General features: G+C 38.1%; 1 pseudogene; it reads right to left on the minus strand.

The window, feature by feature from the left end:
- Window positions 1-6644: 6644 nt before the first annotated feature.
- Window positions 6645-7601, minus strand: LOC120608102 (olfactory receptor 10G2-like; annotated as a pseudogene).
- Window positions 7602-8674: the final 1073 nt, after the last annotated feature.

An 8674-nucleotide genomic window follows, 5' to 3' on the forward strand; every position in this document is an offset into this window, starting at 1 on the left:
AGTGCAAATGATAGGTCTATGTCTCAAAGGAGGACTACAGAGAAGTGGATTCTGGTGCTACGGAGCAGTGCAGAACAATCACTCCACAATAACTATCCCTATTGTTAGTCTCTGATTTAATAGCCTCAAAATGTCTCCTCCCATGATCTACAAGAACCTTTGTGATCTGACCCTGTATATTTCTATAGTCTTTTTCCTTTGGTTCCCTTAGAACACTGCATGCTCTTTCTTTCTGGACTTACTTCTTCTGAAGTATACTTCAGAGTCATCTTAACATAGCCTCATTCCTCAAGATTCACTTTGACTGTCACCTCCTTTGGGAAGAGGTCTCCGTTAGAAAACAATCTTCTGGGAGATAAGAATTTATATTATAAAAGGCAATTGCAGTGCAGTGTAATAAGAGCTATTTGCTAAAATGATCATTAGTTTCTTCTGCTAGGTTATAAGCGTCTTCAGAACAAAGACCTAGTCTGTTTTGTTCTTTTTAAGTTTCTGCAGCACTTGCCGTAGTGCTTGGCAACAATAAGTTAATTAATAAATATTTGTTAGCTAATTGGCTGACTGAATGGATATTGCCAGTTCCCATTAATCATGCATCCTGTTTCCATGTGTGATCACATTTCTCATGCTTTAGGTCACATACACTTCAGCAATGTGAGTCTATTCCCAGTGTAAACAAAGTCCGAGGCATTATCCATGCCATCTTTTTGCTCTAGAATGTTATATAAATTTATTGATTGATTTAAGTAGTTTAATGGTTTTGATAATATGGATTATAATAGCAGTGATTATTATAGAATTTGACCTTTAGTATGTTATTATCTTAAGACTTATTTGTCTTCTAACAGTTTCTTAAAACACTTTAAAGGTATTACACATCTGAGTCAGATGTTATTTGAAAACTCCCTTTGATGGATGGTTTATTCTAGAAGAATTTTCCCTGATAATAGTATTTTAGGTATTTTCACTTGTTGCTTAAACTAAAGCACCTAATAATTCTTTAGAAACAACAAAAAATTAAACTATATTTAGATTAAACTTTAATAAGAGGTTATACAGAGATATGAACATTGATAGGTCTAACTACTGGATCTAACTAAAAATACCCTTTTATAAACACCAATCTCAGATGTATTTAATCTTTATTACTACTTAACCTTCAAGTAAGTTGACTAAGTGTGCTTATTACTGGGAAAAGAAGGGTTAAGGGTCCAATGTTGAATCTGAGGCATCATTTATATTTATTATTTATATGAAACTTTTAAAGTCTGGAATTTAAGACTTTGCTCCTATTGTGAATTGGCCTGGCTTTGTTACATCCCCCCTCAAATAGAGAAAAGAACAGGTAAATTTTTAAAATTCAGTTCAAAAAAGAAAGTTCTCAAATCTAGAGAGGCAATTTAATTGAAAATTAATATGCTTACAGTATTCACTCTGAGGAGAGAATGAGGTAAGGAAGTAGATGGAGGAAAGAGACAGACTAAATAAAATTTTTGACAAAGTTACTGAAACTTTTGAAGTCTGGTAATTAAGTCTTTGCTCCTATTGTGAATTGTCCTGGCTTTAGGAATGCTTCCCTTCTCGGACTCACATGGACACAGCAGAAAAATCTTGGAGGAGGCTTGTCTTTCTCAGGTAGAATAGTCCAACAGGTGAAGAAAGTGTCCTTCAGAATATCTCTTGGGTGTGTGGTAATGAGTGACTGGATCTCTGCTTTAGGATAGAAATAAAATCTTTCAGTGGGTGATCCGATGACTATTTTAATAATCTATGAGATCACATGCTCTTGGAGGCTCTTTATAGATTGTGACTTCTCTACTTAAATGTCTTGAATTTATGTTATTAGATAGATTTCCCTTAATTGAGTTTTTTAAATCATTGTCAAGAGATTTGTAGAAAACTACCTCTTGGGAGTTCTACCTTGAAACATTTTTCCCATGAGAACTACATTCCCCATGATGCTCATTACTTTTTGTTTTGACAGCAAACAGGAATCATTTCTACATGTCTAGAAAGTGAGCTGTGAAGAACAACATCATCAGTTTGGATGGCCTCTAATTACTGTGATTCCTTTCTTTGAAGTGCTGCAGGATCACACATTTATCCATATTATCCCAAGAAGTGCATTGAAAATGTACATTATCTTCAATAATTGAGCTAATCTCTCTTATATGTTTTCACCTCTCTGGATATGGATAGGAAAAAAACCCCTAGATTTAGATTAGTTGAGTAAAATTTAGTCACCTCCACTTTAAAGTCTATTGCCATTGTTCCCATGGCAATAGAGAAAGAGGATGGTTTCAAACAGTAGGAGTTTTCCTTGAATACTTGCTCTCTTTGTTGGGGTGTGGCAGGTCTGGTAGACAACTGGACCATGTAGGTAAGGATGGTCCCATCTGAAATTGTGGGGTGACCTGCTCCCCCAAAACTTATTTGGAATCATTTGTGTGTTGAAGTTTGTTTGTACTGGCTTATAACAGCTTACTGTTAAATTTCAGAAATTTTGTAAGCTCTTTGTTAAAATTGCAATTAAATTTAAACTTGTAATTAAACATACATTTTCCAATTAAATAAATTACATTGAAATGTAATAATACTTAAAACTCATCACTTTCTAATTATTTTACTATGTCTTACTAGTATCTGTAAAGTTATTCATGTCATATCGATATAGCGGAAATGTTATGTAATGGCGTGCTGCTATTACCAATTCCATATGCAATGATGTCATGTTGGAGTCTGAAATTGACTGTGGAGAGAATATTTAAACTATGGAAATTGGCAATCAAAACAAATCACTTTTTTTTTTTTTTGGTCTGGGGATTTTGGGATGGGGAGCCATTATTTTAAACATTACCAGCATATCATCAGCTGGAATCCACAATTCCTGTTCTTGACCTCTGGTTTGAAAGTCACTTTATGTAGTAGTGACTTTGCTTTGACTCTAGCCTTGTGCTGATGCACTGTCATTTCCAATAAGTCTCTGTCTTCCCTGGCAAAACATATAGGCAGGGTGGGTTTGAGAAGTTCTGGTATTTTCTAAGTATATGCCTGCTTAGATCTCTAGTTTTAAACTTGTTTAGAATGATGTAGCAGAGGACTCTGGACGTGAATTCTAGTATGTCTGAATCATGGACTGCTAGAAGGAGGGACAAACTGCTCTCTCTCTCTTTTTCTTCTTCTCTTTCTTCTTTCCCTCTTTGACTACTTATCCTGTGGCCCTCAGGGTGGAAGGCAGAATTTGCTTTTGGAGAAAGCTCTTTAGTCAAAGGAAGAATCCCTTGGTGAGTGAGTCATATGCTTATACATTTATCCCTGGAAGGCTCTGAAATTTGTGAAGTAAAGCAAAATGCCTTGGTTTGAGATATTAAGATTCCATTTAATTCTGTAAAATCTGCCTTCATTTTTTTTTTTGTATTTTCGGAGGGATTATTTTGTTATTATTTAACTTTTTGGTAGATTTATCCACTAAAGTTGAAACATTTTGGAGAGTGCAGAGTCTGTGGACTTAAAACAGTGAAGGGAAAATTCAGAGAGAACTCCTGTTTGTGGAACAAAAGAGCGAGATTATTCAATGAGGTGGAGGGTGGAGTGAGAAGGACATGGCCAGTAGGTAATTCCCATGAAGGCACCAGATGATGAACATGAAGAACAGTAAAATCTGGTATTCAGTTTAAAGATTTTATTTTTTTTGAACCGTAATTCTTATATGTTATCCCAAAGTCTTTGAAGTTTGTTAAACAGTATAGCCTGCATATTCTGTGTATAGAGGGAAATGCAACATTTCTTCCTCATATGTGAATTCTTCTTTCTCTATATCTTAGTACATGTATTTATTTCTATATGTACTCTTCCCATTGGCTTTGGGTGTTTATGTTCTTTTACCAGCTAACTTTGCGTCATCCTTTTGAGATAAAAAGAATAAGAGGGACTTGGTGGTAGGGACCAGGAAATAAAAGTAAAATAGATGGTTTCCATGCAACAAATATTTTATTGAGCACCTACTGTGTGCCAGGCACTCTTTCAATTGTTGGGGTCATAAGTGAATAAAAGATCCCTGTAGTCACGTTGCATATATTCTAGCAAAGACAGAGAAAGAATAGACCTTTTAGAAAACATTCTTTTGAAAGTAAGGGAAATAAACTTGACCCTCAGAACTGGACTTCATTGTCTTTTAGAGGAAGAAAGCTGTGATATATAAAAGCAATGTGATGTCATGTGTTTGTTATAAATTTTATAAAATAAATTGGTCATGAGCTGAGTAAGGGCTGTATGGCATTGGATGATTACAAGACTATAAGTCAAGCTATCTAAAGATTCTCAGTCTTTCAAATTACTCAAATATATCTGAGTTCATAGTAGGACTCCAACATGTAAAATCAGAAAGATGCCAAACATTTGAATGGAAGATCTAACACTGAAGCAAATGGCAAGTGTTATTAGTAAAAATGAAAAATAAAAATTCAAGCACCTCATTGAAATGATGAAGGAGATAGAGTCTAAAAAGCTTCTAGCAAATAGTGAATGGAAAATGGAAATAGACTCTACAATATCAAATATCTTAAATTTAAAGATGTAAATTGTGGATATTCCCTTTATTCAGTATATTATCTTGTATTTAATTGAATGACTATGAGGAATATCCATAGGGACTTTTCTGGGTTTATTCTGTTCTTATTTTCATACCTATTTTCCCCTAAAGCCTTAAGTCTCTAAAATCATATGTTTTTCAGCCATAGAAAATTTTCAAGAAAGAACATCACTTCTCTTTGATACTTTTTATCTCTGCCAGTAGGATTTCTCGCCTCGAGCTCACCTAGTAACCTCTTCCATTTCTACCTGGAAGAAGGTTCAGTGCTAGAGGTGGAAGCAAGCCATTCCCAGAAGTTAGGCAACATAGGTTATCAGGATTGGGAGAAATTTGGAGTACATTTAATCTGATTATCTTTCATGATGTTTAGAGTAAAGCTTCCTAAGTTCTGAGTTTTGAGCATCTCTTGGCCTTGTTCCCTTGTGTATTTGGGGATGAATCCTGCTTCAGTGTCCTTTGTCTTGAGACTTTTGGGGCTCTCTATTTCACTCAGTGTGAGCTAGACAGAATATTCTATTGTCCAGTTATTTTCCAGTCCTTGTGGTGTTTATGGAGTTTCCAGAGCCACTGATACTTAGATATCTGGAGCATGTTCTCATTGTGGCAGTTAACTCCTCTTCAGTTATAGTTCCTGGGTAAAATAAACCAAAAGAATGGTAATGGAAGATACTCTTATCAACAAGAGTGTACCTCATGTCAAGGGTGATTGTTCACTGTTACATAGGTAGCTCAGGAAAACCTAGATGTCTACAGGGCTGTATATAAGTGTGCCATTACTCTGGAGGAAAGGACTTGGGAGAGTTATGTAACTTTTTTGTGTGTGTGTGTGTCCCTGGGTGAGCATGAACCTTATGGGACTTTTATCCTCCTGGCTCTTCTAATTGTTCCCTCCATTGTCCTTTTTGGTCTTAGGATGGCAAATCATTTGAGTGTCACTAAGCCCAAGATTACTAAAGTTTTCCTTGTGGTCCCCCTACTCTTATATCTTTATAAATAGTCCCTATGTAAAGGAAATCTTCTCGAATTATCCTGTTTTGTGTGGGCTATTCAGTACCACCCATATCCCTTGAGTTAATTACATGTCTACTCAGAGGTGCTGCACCATGAAGGAGGTCAGTTGGAAGGAAAACAAAGGCCAAGATCCTCATTAAGAATAGTTAAAATTTGGAGCTTATAGTTTGACCCTCTTCTAAGAAAAATCCTTAGGAGATTACACAAAATAAATTTGAATGGGAAGTGTATTCCACGCAGAGGGGAGGATTTGAAGAAAATAGTGGTGAACAAATATTGAGTATGCTTAGGGAATGGCAGTAAGTCAGTGAGGGTGGGAGAAGGAAAAACGGGTAGAGATGTCTTGGGAGATAAGATTTGTTGGGTCCAGATTTTTTGGACTTTGAATTCTAGATTAAGGAGTCTGGCTTTATTTTATATTCATTGTAAAGTCCTACAGATTCTATGATTCAGAAGGGTAATTTTGACTGTGGTGAGGATGAGGAAGAGGACAAAAGATTACTTTGGAATCAAGAGAGACATTCTAAAGGTAGAGGGGACAGAATTTGATGTCTTAGCACATGGAAAGAGTGAGGGACTGGAAGGAAACATAATGACCCACTGTCTTCAAGTTCAAGTGTCTGGAAATGTTAATGCCACAGAAACAGAATTTAGAAGGCTAGGGTTTAGGGGTGAAGAGAATAATAAAGAGGTTAGTGTAGCATTATGTCATTTATTTCCCCTTTCACATTTTCTGGCATAATACATCTCTGAAGAGGCTGACACATGCTGGACAAATCCTGAATAAGGCATTTTCTTATACCACAAGGTAGTCAGAGGTGGTAGAAGTAATGTATCCATTTAATTCTAAACGGATAATGTAGAACGATTTGAAGCAATTTAAAAGATGAAAAGAGTGAATCTAAAGAGGTCAGAAGTTTCTTCTAAATAGAACTTAATTCAGTTCAGTTTAAATCACTAACTGTTGAACGTTATTGCCACATGCGGCAGTAGCTGAAAAGAGTGATAACAGAGGTGATGGAGCTAGTCCCTGAGCCTAGAGTTACTTATTTTCACTTGCAGCCCCCAGACATGCTGTTATTCTCTTCAGAGCAGACTTCACTTCTTGGTTCCTCAGTGTATAGATGAGGGGGTTCAGTAACGGAGTGACAACAGTGTAAAACACAGCCACTGCCCCATCCAAGGGACTCTTGGAGCCAGCCCTGAGGTAGATGAAAATACAGGGGACATAGTAGACTGTGACCACAGTTAAGTGGGAGCCACATGTGGAGAAGGCTCGGTGCCGCCCATCAGCGGTGCGTATCTTCAGGATGGCATGGACTATGTTGGCATAGGAGAGCAAAATTAACATGAAGCAACTGGCAGCCACTACCCCGATGTCCACAAAGGTCACAAGCTCATTGACAGTTGTGTCAGCACAGGCCAATCTCAATACTGCGGGGATGTCACAGATAAAGTAATCCACCTGGTTGGGTCCACAGTAGGGCAGGCGGAAGGTCAGAGTGGCCTGGATAGACCCATGAATGGAGCCAGCCACTCAAGCTCCAGCTACAAGGATAATGCACAATCTCCCATTCATGAGCACAGGGTAGCGCAGAGGCTGGCATATTGCCAGGTACCTGTCGTAGGCCATCAAGGTATAGAGGAAGCACTGGGTGCTGCCCAGGAAGTGAAAGAAATACAGCTGAGCCACACAACCACCAAACGGGATTGCCTTGCTGGCAGGAGTAAAATCCAGTATTAGCCGAGGAACAATGACTGAGGAGAGCCACATGTCCAGGAATGAGAGCACGCCCAGAAGAATGTACATGGGGCGAATATGGAGCTTTGGGTTGACCCACACGGTGAGCAGAATGAGCAGGTTGCCCAGCTGACTCAGGATGTAGATGGTGAAGAAGACCAGGAAGAGGAGGGTCCTCAGATTCGGGGGGTGAGATAAGCCCAGGAGAATGAAATCGGTCACTACGGAGTCCAGGGATGTGTTTTTGGTCTTTCCCATGCCTCTCTGTAATCTGCTAAGATGAATGGTGAAGTCAGACAAGGGAAATACAACACATGGAGGTGGTGAGAGAATGCTTGTGTTTGATGATTAAGGCTAAGAGTTATGGGAGGAATGAATAACATTAATTTTTGTTTTAAAAGGAGAAGTGGAGTTGCCATTAGTTATTTTGGTTTCCTTGACACAGGAAATCATCCAGAGCAGCTAGTTAGTTTCCTAGATAAATGGAAACTCTTATTTAGTGAGAGATACCGAGAAGCAGAATTTGGCAGATCAAGGAATAGGGGAACACGTGAATGATAGAAAAGTACGTATAACTCCAACCAAAAAGAGTGTTCATTGAAGAGGGGCTAAGATTGAGGCCGAGCAGTGTAGACTGGGTATCTCACACTTACTATGTCTACTTTTTCCTACACTTACCATCATTGCAATGCTTCCTCTTTGCCCTCAGGTAAAAAATCTCATCTCCTTACAATAGCATGCAAAAATATTCATTATCTGGCCCTTATTACCACTCCATTACATAATTTTTATTTATTATTCACATCCCTTGCAATTCCCTTTTAGTGTTTAGATGCACAGGATTCCTCAGGGCTCTCTCAGTAGCATGCTCCTATGCACAGGCTGCTTTCTCTGCTCCCTTCAGCTGGGTAATGCTCCCTTCTTCACTTTTCCTTCAGGACTGAGATTGGAGGTCCTCACCTTCAAGAAGGCCTTCCTGATTCCCGAGGACCATGCTTACACTTTTCAGAGCAGGTAGCACATTATATTGCCATTGTCCAATTTCTTGGTGTATGTGCTGCTGAAGTGAGCACACCATTGTCCAATTTCTTTATGTCTCCTTCATTATTCGTCCCATCTAGCATGGTGCAAATGATAATTATTTTCTGAGTGACTGAATAGCTGAATGAATGGATATTGCCAAATCTCATGGATCTGACACAGGGCTTCTTTCTCTGCTTGATCTTGGGCCCACCTGGGTCATGCAAAATAGGTCTAATTTTATTATAACAAACTCCAAGGATCATTCATGTTTTTTTATCGCTCCAGGATATCATTTATATTTATTTGTT

The sequence above is a fragment of the Pteropus medius genome, unplaced genomic scaffold (genome assembly GCF_902729225.1).
Source record: "Pteropus medius unplaced genomic scaffold, Ma_sr-lr_union100, whole genome shotgun sequence".
NCBI classification, from domain to species: Eukaryota; Metazoa; Chordata; class Mammalia; order Chiroptera; family Pteropodidae; genus Pteropus; species Pteropus medius.